General features: G+C 38.3%; 1 protein-coding gene across 2 annotated transcripts in view; it reads right to left on the bottom strand.

The window, feature by feature from the left end:
- SYT1 (synaptotagmin 1) overlaps positions 1 to 14,024 on the bottom strand; it is a 618,694-nt gene extending 604,670 nt beyond the window's left edge. Inside the window, exon 1 of one of the 2 annotated variants that reach the window (XM_031463091.2) lies at positions 14,008 to 14,024. The gene's annotated coding sequence lies outside the window, so the exon portion shown is untranslated. The remainder of the gene's footprint in view (positions 1 to 14,007) is intronic. The other variant, XM_031463090.2, reaches the window with a different exon arrangement.
- Positions 14,025 to 15,195: the final 1,171 nt, after the last annotated feature.

Raw genomic sequence — 15,195 nt, 5'->3', positions numbered from 1 at the left:
ACGCTCAGGTTTGTTCAGGATTTTGTCGTTAGACTTGATGAAGTCAAGACACAAAAGATCTAAGGTTAGGATGTATAAAGGAAACGAGATTTTTAAAGTTTGAATTTTCCATGGACTCAAGAATCCTCCTTTGACTTTTTCAAAGAAATGCCCTTCTACTGGAGGAAAAAAAAAACCTCCATTAGGTGCTGGTGCTTTGACAGATTTAATAGTAACAGGCCCACAGACAGGAGACAGACGCTCTTGTACTTGCAATATGCAGCTGGTGTGCGTGAACTGACATCTTCCTTCTTTGCTACCCTTGGTTTCATTAACCTTCAGAATTCCTTTTATTCCCCTGTCTTCACCTAATCTTATTATTCCCTTAAAAGTCTGGCATGAGCAACAAAACATGAGCAACTCAGTAATTGTGTTAACCAATTAGGTTATCCTTTAATGGAGGCTTCGTTATCCCAAGTCTTAGCTACGTGTGGTGGTAACATTGGAAGATCACATCTTAGCTAATGTGATACAATGTCCCAGTATATCTTTTTCCCTCATGTTTAGATAAATTTTGTCCCATCTGCATGAAGCGTATTACCCTAGTTCTTAACGAGGCTGCACACTTGAGCATCCCTAAAAAAAAAGCTCATGGAGAAAATGAAATAGAAACCTCCATGTTTTGATCTCTCCTTCACAATATTATATTGCTACCAAGGCTTAAAAATAAAACTTCATCTAGTTAGTATCTTACATTTACAGATATACATTTACCATAGATACATAGGAATATGGTAGAGAATTAGGAAGTAACAGATCAGAAAGTACAGAAGGACCTCACAGTAATCCAATGCTATGTCATAGTCTGTTCCTAATCCTTGCTTTAAGTACATTGTCCAGCTATTCTGAAAATGTCTCTTTCCCCTGACTTTTATTTGGATTTACCTCAGTAGGAGCTAATAGTGTATCATAAAGTGGAATTAGTGTAAATCAAACTAACAGGCTTGATCGTTGGGCAGAAACTTTACATATGCACGAAGAAATTGCTCTGTGGACGTCTGTCTGTTTCTGTGGATGTCTCTGTCTATCACCATTTGGCAGCAGCTTACAAGGGATTTTGGTCCATAATGTTTGTTTTGTTTTTTTAAGTCATAATATTCCCAATTTAAAGTCTGTATCTCATTGAGAGTTGTCAAGAAACATCTTTAAATATGAAAATCTTAAGGAACTTCCCTCCCTTTTGTAATAATAGAAACAAGTATTAGAATAGCTAGGGATGTTTTTAATGATTTTTTAAAATTTTTCCCTTTCATTATTTCATTTAGTTTTATTAATTTTTTTTAATTCTTTTTTTTTTCCTCTTCTCTCTACTTGCTTTACCCTTCATTTCATACTCATAGCACTTGTCAATGTAGCAATGGCTACTATTTGCATTTTCCATTCAATAAAAATGTTCCTTTTGTGACAGACATGCATACCTCTGGGATACATTACCATAACCAGTAAGTACTCAGCTTTTTCAGCTCAGAAGTACATTCCAATTCTTAAGACTTGTCATTTATCAGAAAGTAATCTAGACCACCTCAGTCTGCCTTTTTCCTTGACAAAAAGGTGGGGGGGGGGGTTAAAACTAAGTGCTTTGCATAACTCAAGGCTGTTAAGATTACATATAATAACGTATTAAAATATTCTATCATTATTATTTTTATTACTGCAATCAGAGCACGAGAGTCCCAATTTGGGGACCAAACTTACATATATAGCTGGAATAAGTCACCTGTTCCTGTCGTATGATTTCTGAGATGCTCAGCAGGGACCAGGGTCCTGAAATATAACTTGTACCTCCTGCTCGCTGCTGCCTCAAGGTAATTCCCTAGAGTGCCATTATTTTGACTTAAGGTTTCTTGGTCTCTGTTAACATGCAAACAGCCCTGGAAGCTCAGACCTACTTATGTCAAACCTGTGTAGGCATGATGTTTCAGTAGCTTTTTTATGCCTGGGTTTTATTATTCAGGAATTAAGACCTTGAAGGGACTGGGAAGGTTACAGCAGGGTTAAGTCACCTAACACAGCTGTATTTCAACAAGGTTATTTGCTTCTGAAGTTGAGGATCCTGTTTCCTAGTGACTTGTCTGTTGGTTTTTTTAATATCCAGGACTAGTCATTGTACCCTCTGGCCACTAAATAGTTTAATTCAATGCCAGAGAGAAGTCTAGTAGGAAGCCAAGGCGTTTTACCATTTCTTCAAACTGAAAAGCCAGCATTACCTTCAGCTGCTAAACTGTGACAGGCGTTTCTAGCGGCATATGGCTGTTTGGAAGGCTTCCCTGTTTGGAAAACTGGCTGTTCTGAAGTCACCCCTGGTTAGTCACATGGCTGACTTGCCGACAGGCTGTCTGAAGCTTCCAGCCCTTTTGCAATCATCAAAACACATTTGATGCACGTTGAATCTTTGGTGTCACTATAGGCAAAGGAGTTACTTTCTTCTATCAAAAGTGCCTATAATTTTAGTGTGAGACTTAGCTGAATACCGTGCTGTTTAAACACCAGAGCCCTCCTCTCCAATTCCCATTAAGCATCAGATACCCAAACATCCTTGCCTTAGATGGAGGTAACAAGTCAGATTTCCCAACTCAGCCAGTGGTAATTGGGCTGAAAACTACGTCTCTCCTGAATCATTCCCATAGAAGGGCCTAAATAAAACTTTCTACTTCAGCCCAACTCACTTAAAGAGAAGAGCTTTTCACAGCTGTGTGGTTCACAAGGCCCCAGGGACTCAACTGCACAATGTGTTCCGTTTCTCTGGGAGAAGTCAGTCTGAGAGAGAGAAAATTCTGAGACAGAAAATTCTCAAAGTGTAATATTGATGACAGTCAAAATCTTAATGATGCAGGGTGCTTCTCAGAGGGTAATTTGTATGCAGGTCAATAGCCTTAACTCTGTAAACAAATGAAATCCATTCTCACGGCACCAAATGTTTATTTCATAATTTGTTTTATGGCTAAACATTGGTCTAAAGAATTACATCACTGAGTAGGGTAAAGGTTAACAGCTGTACACATAAAACAGTGTGGCAGATTTTATCATTACAAACTGCAAATACAGGTCAGATTTTGGATTTTTTTTTTTCCCTTTTCCTTTCTTTTTTCTTTTTAAAAAGTAAACTCCACTTTCTCATATGCATATTTCCCCCCACAGAAGTTTGTAGAGTCCGAAAATGAGTATAGGTCATAAAATCTGACTTTGTAAATTTTAGGCTAGTGAGTATTTATAAATGAAAGGTTCTAGCAAAAAGGGTCACTTTGAAAAATTGGAAGGAATGAATCTTTTTCTGCTTTTGTCACAATGTAAGTTAGTAATTGTGGATGAGTTTCATAACTTCACCAGACCTCTGTCTATTCATCTGTTCGTCAGGTCTTGCAACTATTAACTCAGATTTCTTGGAAGACTAAAGTAAGATTAAACCAGTAAAGATACTTTAAGTTTTTAAATGGGATGTCTAGATGTCCATTTGGTATATTATACATCATTAGCCAATCACTTTTCCTGAGTATTTAGTCAGAGATATGACTAGTCCTAAACCTGATTATGTCTCTCAGATCAGATCTCATCTGGATCTAGTTTATGCTTAAACAACACCCCAGGATCTGCAATCAGAAAACCTGAGCTCTAGTTTCCAACAGATCAATTTCCATCTCTGAAGTCTTTATTTGAGCCTCAGTTTCCATCTCAATCAAAGTATCATAACAGTAGCACCTGTCTCACTGGGGTACTATACGGCTTGAATGTGTTTTTGAATTGGTGTCTAAGCATACATACATTCACCATATTGTGTAACTGATGAAGAGTTATGCTAAATCATAGTAATTCTAACACCACTTAAACTTTTAAAGCACCTACTCTTCAATATATTTCATGATATCATGGTGAGAGAATAATGGGTATAAATCAACAGCAGCAGATGAAAAAAATTAGCCTCCAGCCAACCATATAGTATAGTTCACTGTCTGGCAATACTTTTAGTATTTATTATTTTCAGCCTCTGGGTTTGCAAATCAGAGCTAGTTTGCACAAATGTTCCCCAAGTACTCTGATCCTGTACCGGCTTTATTTTTAAAATCCCATTCTGTAAACGACAGAAACAGAAGACCCACTTGAAGTTGATTATCATTTTCAAGAGGATTATTTTCATTTGAAGCACACTGCTTAAATATTACCTCTCTGATTACTAGACAGGTTGTAGATTAAAATCTTTAATCCTACTATGGACAAATAAATAGAAGAAAATATTTTCTCTAAGTTTTCTGATTAACTGTCAGTTTTCAGTGACCCACGTGCATGTGTAACCATCCACAGCTGTAAGAATTCTAGTTGTGTTTCTATGAAGTTTAATGCTGGGTTTTATTGAAAACGCTCTCTTTAAAGCCGTATTAAGAAAGTGGCAAAGTAGATACGAGACTCCTGCCAATGACAATAAATAACAAGGAAAAAGAGCCTTTTAAGTTAATTTTGTCCCCCCAGTTTTCTTTCCTCTCTCTATTCCTAGCCAGCGAGCGAGGCGCAGTATCTCGTCGCCTCGATGACTTTTGCAAAGCTGAAAGCGGCACTGTTTTAGAAGACAAAGACTCTTCCTACCTGATAAAAGCCTGTACTCAGCCTAAAAAGGAAGGGAGTGAGGGGAGCTTTGGGCACATGAAAAAGAATCTCCCCATCCTGCAAGCTGCAGTAGAGAGAGTCACTCCTGCTCTGGCACTGCCCCGGGGCTCCCAGGATTCAGAAGGGGACAACCGTACTGGCCCCTGGAGAGGCAGAAGCCCAGGGGTGGGGAAGATCAGACCCTGGCAGAGATGTCAGTGCCAAGCTTCTGGGGGTGGCTGCTGATAGCACACGTTCACTGGGACTGTAAGGCTTGTACAGCTCCCCCAAAGATACAGAACAGCAGCAAAGATGAAAGGAGAAAAAACACTACCACCAGCACCATGAGCCACCCGTTTTACATTTAAATGCTTCATCAATAACGGATGTTCCAAAATATATAATTCTTCTTCTATTAAGAATTCTGATTTTATATGTGCGTATAGCTACATAGACACAAATGTGTTAATCTATTTAAAGCCCATTTAAACAGAATCTTTTGGAAGATAAGGAAATTAACTCATTGTTCTAAAAACAGGTCAATAAAAGGACAGAATCAAAGCCTTTTACCCTGAATCTCCTATCTGGAGTATGGCTCAGACATGGAGATTCTGCCAAGTTCCTTGGTGAAGCTCCTGTGTAGCCAAGGTTGAGGACCATGATTCTAGATGGAACTATCAGTCTGTAGGGTATCACGAAGTACAGAGGAGTGTGGTGGATGACATCACGGAGGGGAAATCAGCAAAATCCCACTCTCTAAGGTCTTGTTTTTAAACCTTGGTCCGTGTGGCTCCAGCACTAGGTGGGAACTAGTTAGAAATGCAGACTCTCAGGCCTCAGCCCAGACCTACTGACTTGGAATCCGCACTTCAACACCATCTTCGGGTGAGTTATAGGTACGTTTCTATCTGAGAAGCACTGCCCCTGAAGCAACAAGAAACTGGTTTCTTTAACGGCTCAAGAGTAGGGAGGAAACAGAGAGGAAACTTACCAACCAGTACTTGAAAGATCTATCAGTACATGAAATGTGGGAATGAGGATACTGAATCACAAACTTACTCAGAGAGCACATGCTTATTTAGAAATAATGGAAACATCTGAACTGACTATTTGATGACATTAACAGATTATTAATTCTTGCAATGTTATGAAGGTCTTATAAAAGATAGGGGACCTTACTATCATCCAGTGATACATGATAAAGTATCTATGGATTAAAGTTGATGAAGTTTGGGATTTGCTTCAAAATAGTTCAGACCGGGAGGAGGAAAGCAGATAGGGTAAAGGGGAAAAGATTAGACACGTAGGTAATAAATGACAATGGGTGAGGAAAACATAAGGCAGGTCTACAACACTATTCATTTTGATGCTGTGTATGCGTACAGTTTTCCATTACAGCAAGTTTCCTTTAAAAAAAAAAAAAAAAGGACATTAAGTGACTGCTCAAGTTCTATAACAAAAAATTATTGATGTAAGAATTCAAATTAGGTTTGTTTCCCTCCAGGATCTGTGCTTTTACCCTTCTGTTGACATCACCCCATTTCCAGAGTCCTCAATGCCTCTCAGTACTGCCGCCCGCTCGCTCGCTGTGTACCGTGTGTCAGGCATTGTGTTATGCTGCAGGTACACAGGTTTTTACAGGAGGTCACAATAAAGGGGAAAGAGAAAGATAAACATGGGAAGTACTCTAATAAAAGCACGAGCAGAGTCCTGGGACAGGTAAGAGGAACTATCTTAGGCAGTGACACCCTCCTGTTTCACAGAAGGAGAGGCATTTGAGAGGTTCCTAGTTTGAATGTTGACAGGTAATACTGCCTAGATGAAGAAATTGTGAAAAAGCCCAGAATACTCTTGGATGATAATAATCCAACTTGAAAGTAAGAGACGTCAAGGCAATGACGTGCCTGCAGACGAACATGAAGCAGTAGCAGGAGCCAGGAGAGGAAGGTGGATCACAACGGCCTGGGTCATCGCTGCACCCCAGGCACCCGGCACAATGAACGGCACACGGTACATGAATGAATGGTTTTACCACATGGTCGATCAGGAGCCCTCAGGTACCTTTAATGTTGGTGACATGATTGTAGATTTAGAAAAATAGCAATGCCAACAGTGTGGAGAACTGTCTAGCTGGATGAACAGTGGAGGAGTGGAGCAGAAGTTTGCTCTAAGAGATCAGGAGGCATGGTGGGCGCCTCCCCTACAGAGGTGGCAGTACGGATGAGTGGAGACCAGCGTTCAGAGATACTTCTGCGTGGAGCTCAGTAAGATAGAGGGACTGGATGTGACCATGCCCAGGAAAAAACATAGTACTGGATGATTCTATTCTAACTTGTAAGACTGGGTTTTTACGGCACTTTACTGTAGCACAGGAAAGGAGCAAAAGCTTGTCCTTGAAAAGGACTGATAAATTCTACTTTGATTAAGTTAAGTCCGAGATGCTTAAGGTCAGTATTAAAATGATAAACCTGGAGCTATCTAAGAAAGGCAGAAAACTTGTGTGGGAGGCCTTTGCATATAAACAAATAATAATCCTGAGAAGATGATACTTAAATTTCATTGAAATCTTCTTGAGAGCAGGGTACTCAGTATATTTCATTTAGATGACAATTGAAGTCACAGGAGTAGAGAGAAAATAAATCACTGAAGGAGAGAGAAAAAGAGCTAAGACAGTATCTTGAACCGAAAATGTCTTGTCCCTTACTGCTGTCTTCAGTGTTCCCCCTCTCATTCCTAATGCTTGCAAAATGCCAGTGTCTCTGCTCCTTATGGCCTCCCGTCCTTTACTTTCCTTTTCCCCAGGCCTATAATCCCCTTCTAGCTTCACTTGCCCCTTAGTTGGGTTTCTTAACACATCTTGCAATGATGTGTCTAATGGCTGCTAAGAATTTCTCCATCCAGAAACCTGAGAGACCCTGAATGAACCATTTGTTTTCTTCATTCCCTCACACTGAAATGCTCAGTACTGTAAGAAAACGTCTCAGTGCCATGTCAGTTTATGCGTTTATTTTATTTATTTTTAATTCAGCTGTTTTAACAAAGGTCTAGTAAAATCCTCCATTAGAAAAGAACCATTCTATTTTGGAAGCAGTATGGGAGTCCAAGAAGGGTAAGGGGAGAGGGGGAGGAGAAGAAAGGGAGGGAAGAAAGATGTACAACAAAACTGCTAGACTTCTCACACCATTCATTCACCAATTGCACCAGAGAAGATAGAAGAGAGATCGCCCTCAAGTGCACTGGACCTTTTACCAAGTTCAACCAATGAGCATAGTGGCCGCTAACATTTCAAGACCTCGGTTCACGGCAGTGGTCGCCTTTCTCGGGGTTGTGTGAAAGGGACGGGGCTGGTGGGGATGCTCCTCTCAACTTGCCTTAACTAACTTAGATTCTCCACTTCCCCTTTATCTTTTGGGGAGACCTCAATCCTGCTCTTACCCTTCACGTTTGGGGTTTTCTAGGGTGAGACTCTGGCTGGGCAATTTAGGAAGGCACTGGTAACCTGTGTAAAACAGTGTCCTGCTTTTACAGACCGAGAAAGAGTTCAGGTCACCAAGTACTAAGGCAAGCCTGAGGCTGAGCAGTGAGTGACTGCCGTGAGAGTAGGCATTTACGTAAGATTTGGGGTAGTTCATAAAGGGAGAAAGAATAGTCTAGACTTTGCATTACTGCCAGCTTTTCATTTTAGTCTCCTGGGTGATAAAACAATCTGAAATATTCTGTTAAAAAAAAAAAAAGTCAGTGTAGTCTTTTGGCATGTTAAAGACAAGTGATAAATGTTCAGTGGTGGTATCTCAAGGAAATGGTTCAATTATTTCAACTTCAGTCTTGGTTTTCATCTTGCTTCACATAGTTATGGAATACAGGCTAGTTGCCTCTGACTCTACTGAAATACTTATTTTTCCAATTCTGATCCTCTCCCCCAATTTTTCAAATAAGAATGATACCAGCAACTCTTTTACCCAACAGGGAATTTTATAAAATTAGAGATTTACTAGATAATCTTTATCCTATTACTTTTTTCTCAATTAGACATTCACAGTAATATAAAATTAAGGAAGCAGAAGTCATTCCATGCATTCGAATGTTGAACTAGTTTAACCCCTGTTAAACTTTAGGTTTGCCCAGAAGTCAAGCATTTGAGATCCAGAAGACTTCAGAAAATACAAGAAACGTATTTGCAAAGACAAAAATACAAGACTGCTTGTCTTCTTTCAAGCAGCAGCTACTCAAGAACCCTTATATTCCTTTCAATATAGTTGACCTTTAAAACGTCAACTCTTGGAAGAGAAAAATGAAAGATGTCTGCTTGCAAATTTAAGAAAACCATTTGGGGATGTGTGGGAGGCAAATGACACATCGGGGCTCCTCTTATAGGCCTCAGTGTAATGGGCTCCAAATTCCACGAGGAAGGGAGTACAGCCTTCCTCCTCACTCCCTCCATCCTCCATCCAGATGGCTTCCTTGTTAAGGATGAGAAAATCATTTTTCCTTTGCGCTTAGCTAGTAGTGGAATTTGTTATACAACATTACCTTCTCCAGGTAAGGGCTGAGGGAGACAATTCAGGCCCATAAAACACCGAATAAATTGGCCATTGTTGAGAGTACCACCTGTGATGGGAAGTGGAAAGTAACAGCACCAAGCAGGGTTCATGGGACTGTTTCAGAAATCTTATAGCCACAGTACTTACAAATGGAGTTTCTGATATACAAAGAATGCATGCAACTCAATAGCAAAACAAACAAAAAAGAAAAGAAAGGAAAAAAAGACAAAAATTCAATTAAAAATTTGGCAGAAGATCTGAACAGACGTTTTTTCAAAGAAGAAATACAGATGGTCAAGATTTCACTGATCATCAGGAAAATGCAAATCAAAACCACAATGAGATAACCTCACACCTGTTAGAATGGCTATTATCAAAAAGACAATAACAAGTGTTAGTAAGAATGGAGAGAAAAGGGAACCCCTGTGCACTGTTGGTGGGAATGTAAATTGGTGCAGCCACTAGGGAAAACAGTATTGAGGTGCCTCAAAAAATTAAAAATAGAGCTACCCTAAGATCCAGCAACTCTACCTCTGGGGATTTATCTGAGGAAAATGAAAACACCAAGTTGAAAAGATATCTGCAACCCATGTTCATTGCAATATTTACAGTAGCAAAGATATGGAAACAACTTAAGTGTCCATTGATAAGTAAGTGGAAAAAGATACAGTATGCATTATTCGGCCATGAAAAAGAATAGAATCTTGCCATTTGTGATAACATGGATGAAGCCTGAAGGCGTTATACTAAGTGAAATAAATTAGAGAAAGAGAAATACTGTATAATCTCACCTATATATGGAATCTTAAGCAAAAAAGAGCTCATAGATACAGAGAACAGATTGGTGGTTGCCAGCAGTGGGTGGGGCTAGACAAAATGGGTAAAAGGTTCAAAATGTACAAACTTCCAGTTGTAAAATAAGTAACTGGAATGTGATATACTGGATGGTGATTACAACTAATATTATACTGCATATTTGAAAGTTGCTAAGAGTAAATCTTAATAACTTCACAAAAAAAATAAATTTTGTAACTTTGTAGAGTGGCAGATGTTACCTAGACTTGTCATCATTTTGCAATTATACAAATACTGAATTATATTATGTATGGTACACCTGAAACTAATACCATGTTCTGTGACAATTATATCTTGATTTAAAGGAAAAAACAAAAAGAATAGTTTTGGCTTCCAGGCATCTATCTGTTCACCTAATAGCAACAAAAAAATGGTTAGAGGCTTAATTAAAATCATTAATGAAAATCATTTTGCCTTACTTCTTTCTTTTTGAAGTGGGATTTCGCTACGGAAGTCCTTGGTTCATGTTTCTATTTCACTCAAAATATAGGCAATTACCTTGTTCACCAATTCACTGCTGACTTGCATGTGGAAGCAAGTTCTCTGATTAAGCTGTGTATTGTGTAGTTTGACAGTTGAAGGAGCTGGGGGTAGGACTGGCAGCATCATCAGATGTGAATTATAAAGAATTCTTCCCTGTTTTTCTTAGTCTTTTTGTTTTAGGAAGAAAGGTGTTGGTGAAGCACAACAACAGGAAGTCATAGAATGAGAACTTCTTTTAACACTTGTCTGCCAGCTAACTGCACTACTGTGGGGGGACTGGCAGGCTCTCTTGGCATGTAAGCAGAAGTCTGTGTTTGTCAAAAGTGGCTTTCGGTCTAAGGCAATTTTCCATGAGCCTGGGATGCACATACTGTACAATTCAGAAGAAAACTCTCTTCCTACCCTTTTATTATTATTATCATTATTATAGAAATTTTGGGACAAGTCCTGAGTTGTGTAGTCTGTGTTTATAGGCTTGAAATTTTCCATTGCCTTTTTGCTGTTTTGTTTTTTTTTCTAAGCCCTCCAGTATTACACAGTGTTTTTTAGTGTATTTCATTTAAAATGATACAATGTTCTGGAAGAAAAACGAGAAAGAAACAATAGACTAGAATCTATTCCACTAGGAAGGATCTAGCATTTAATTTTCAGGGCTGGCATAAAAAAGTGCACAGAAAAAATTATTTGTCTGAATTACCTTAAAAGTAAAATACCCATTTGTTCTTGGTTACTTTGAATTTTTTTATTTTCGTTTTTTAAAATTGAGGTATAGTTGATTTACAATGTTGTATTCGTTTCTGGTTACAGCATACTGATTCAGTTATACATATATATTTTTTCATATTCTTTTTCATTACAGGTTACTTGCAAGCCACTGACTATAGTTCCCTGTGCTATACAGTAGGATCTTGTTGTTACTTTATATTGTATTGTAAAAAACTCCCTTATGTTTGGGAGACTATGAAATCCTATCACATTCATACTAAATGAAATCAGCTATTTCATGGTTCCTGATTATCATCATCCACATTCCCAGGAGCAACTTTTAATTGGAGACTAATTTGTAAAGGATAGGATGCTCATTGGATCATCCAAATCAAAGGTACTGATTTTTTAAAATGATGAAACTAATACCTTTAAAATAAAATAATCAGAATTATTGCAGATTAAAATAACAACACTCTTGCCATTTAATTTCATTTCTTCATAAGTTTTACTAACTACTATCTATAAATTATTTGGTAAAATTTGTATGTAATTTAACCATTTTACAAGAGATGAATTTAAGAGATGAATGATGAATTTCATCATCATTAACTTTCACGTGTATGCAGAGAATCAGCGTATGGTTTAAGGAAGTAGATCATGAATAATGACAGCAAAGTCCCGTGCTCCAGCAGCAAGCATACACGACAGGAAATCATTCGTCAAATTATCTTCCTAAAATGACTGCTTTAGGCTCTGGTTCAAGATGGTGATAGAAAGAAATCCTGAACTCACCCCCTCCCGTGGTCACATTCAATCTACAGCTATAAACAGAACAATAGACTTGGAGAGGGGAGAGAAAAAGAGACAAGAAAACCAAAGAAACCAGCACAGCAACTCCTTCATATCGAGCAACTGAGAAAAAAAACCTCAATCAACGTAGGTAGGAAAGGCTGTGAGCCATAACCTCGCCTTAAACCCCACCCCCCAGCACCATCCAGAGTAAACTCAAATCTGGAGCCTCTCCCTGAGTTTAGCATTCGTGCCCCACATCAAGCACCCCAACTTTTAAGACGTGCACTGAAAAACGAGCCCCTGAAACATCTAGCCTGAAAACCAGCGGGGCCCATGCTCATGAGATGCGTGGGGCTGCGAAGAAATGAGAAGTAACTTTTAAAGGGCTTAGATAGGGACCCACTGGCCCCAGAGCGCAGGGCAGAAGCAGGTGTGTGAAAAGGGCTTACAAAAAACAGGCTTACTCATTATGTAGTGATGGATGTTAATTAGCCTTACTGTGGTGATCACTTCCCAAAATACACAAATATTGAATCAATATGTTGCATAACTGAAAATAATATAATATTATATGCCAATTATATTTTAACAAAGAATACTCTTATGATTTGGGCCTGAGCAGCACCGAGTAAACAGCAGTTACTTATCGAGATAGAAACAACCTGGAAAGCAACACCCATTTTGCTGAGATGCCTAATAGGAATCAAAGTGGTAGTTAACTGAGTTTAAACTTAAAAAAGAGGTAAGAGACAGATTTTAAGTTCTGAACCCATTTTCTTATGGATAGATAGCATTTTAGAGTCACGGAAATCAATGTTACTATTCAGGGAGTAGCATGATAAAGTATGGACAGACATCTCTTTCAAGGATTTTTGCTGTAAGAAAAACTCTCAGAAAAACAGCTGCCTAGACACATTCATTAAACACCTGTGCTGTGTGATGACGTGTATATACTGATATAGGCCTCAGGTGACGAGGGAAGCCATTTTTTGAAATGTGATAAACAGCTTTTTCTCTTAAGGAACATAATATCCAAGGCCAGCATTCCCAACTCTAATTTTTCATCCCTTCATGTCACATAATTTCCCAACTAAACAAAATCAGTAGTTTCTAGTTTAAAAAGCTCTCTGACAGGAAGATTTTTAAATCATACTGCCAATACATCTTCTCTCAACCTGCCACTAAGATATCCATTAAGTTGGTTTAAAAAAAAAAAAAAACAAAGATTCACAACTTTGGAAATGAAGACTGTCAGAAAACATAGTAACAGAACATGAGAGGAATTGACGTTAATTATTAAGCAAAGAGAACTCGAGTAGGGAACACTCACGTAGCACAGCTCAACTTTACTTTGTAAAGTGTTATTTTACATACAAAGTGGAGACCAGATTTGCAAATGCCCCAAGCAGGCAAAACCATTTAAGCCACATAAGCAAAACTGAAAGCTAGCTTATTCTATGAACATAAGCAAAACTTAATTTAGGTTATTTCTTGTAAATACCTTCGACAGTTATATAAAAAACTTCAGACATCTTCCTAAAAATGGTATGAGATAATCACTTTGAACCAACCCCCTGCCTTCTGGAGTACCCTCATTGTAAAAATCCATCATTATAAAGATTAAACAATTTCCTTGTTTTAATTTTATAATCCATCCTGTAACCTCATGCCTTGATTCAAATCACTTTTTATTTTTAGAGACTCCCAGTTCACTAACCAATCTTACAGGCACCAGAAACTCTTACTAAATACTATTTATTGATTTGGAGGTTTAAATTTTGCTGTTTCTGGACTTTTGACATGAGAAAGAAATAGTTTAATAAAAGATACTTCTGATCTCTAGAAAGAAATGGCAGAAAGAAAACAATGATTTTGCTCCCTTCTGAATTCGTACTGAAATGACAGGATGGACTTTACTTGAGACTTAAGATCAAAAGGGAAGAAAAGAAAAGAGTAAGACAGCAGTGCAATTTTTTAAAACAAAATGTAAAGAGAAAAGAAACAACTTACTTACCAGACGCCAGAGCGCAGCGTCCCGCAGCCATTGCAGGGAAAGCGGAGAAACAAGCCAATTTACACCACCGGTAATCTTAATTATTAGCCGCACCTGGTGCCTCCCAAGTAGCGGCGTTAGTGCCTCCATCCCATCCCCTACGCCGTGCACCTGGATACCTTTTCCTCTTGAATCCTGGCCTAAGAGAGAAGATTTGTTCTCTGAAGACAGTAAAAGAGACATTCTTCAAACCAGGAAAAGTCAGGCACAGTTAAAGGCAGGAGTACTAAACCTACAAGATAACTAAATGAATATTTACATCCAGAATGATGAGTCCAAATCAACTATCTACATGTCAGAACGAAATCACAAAACTCTTAGGTGAAAATGAAGGTGTAAATCTTCATAACTCTGGATTAGACAATGTTTTCTTAGGTATGACACCAAATGCACAAGCAATAGAGAAAAACAGAAAAATTGGACTTACTCAAAATTAAAAACTTCGGGCTTTAAAGGACATTAGCAAGAAAGTAAAAAGACAACTCATAGAATAAATATTGGCAAATCATGTATGTGATAAGGGTCTACTATGAAGAATATATAAGAAACTGACGATTCAACAATGAAAAGACAACTCAATTTCAAAATTGGCAAAGGATTTGAATAAAAATTCCCCAATAAGATGTGCTAATGGCTAATAAGCACATGAAAGATGTTTAACATCATTAGCCTTTCGGGAAATGCTAATCAAAACCACAATGAGACGCCCACTAGGATGGTTACAATTTAAAAAAAAAACCAGCAAGTTTTGGTGAGAATGAGGAGAAACTGAACCCTGAAACATTGCTGGCAGGAATGTAAAATGGTGCAGCTGCTTTGAAAAACAGTTCGGCATTTATTCAAAATGTTAAGCATGAAGTTGGCATATAATCGAGTTATTCCACTTGTAGGTACACAGCCAAGAAAAATGAATACGTATGTTCAGAGAGAGACTTGTACCTGAATGTTCATAGCAGCATTATTTATAACCAAAAAGTGGAAACAACTTCAATGTCCACCAGCTGATGAATGGCTGAACAGAATGTGTATATCCATGCAATGGAATATTATCCAACCATAAAAATACATGATGTTCTGATACATGCTATAACATGGATGAAACTTGATTAACATTGTGCTAAGTAAAAGAAGGCATATTGTATGAGCCCA

The sequence above is a fragment of the Camelus dromedarius genome, chromosome 11, assembly GCF_036321535.1.
Source record: "Camelus dromedarius isolate mCamDro1 chromosome 11, mCamDro1.pat, whole genome shotgun sequence".
In the NCBI taxonomy this organism is placed as follows: domain Eukaryota; kingdom Metazoa; phylum Chordata; class Mammalia; order Artiodactyla; family Camelidae; genus Camelus; species Camelus dromedarius.
This window is presented reverse-complemented; position numbering and strand designations above follow the sequence as displayed.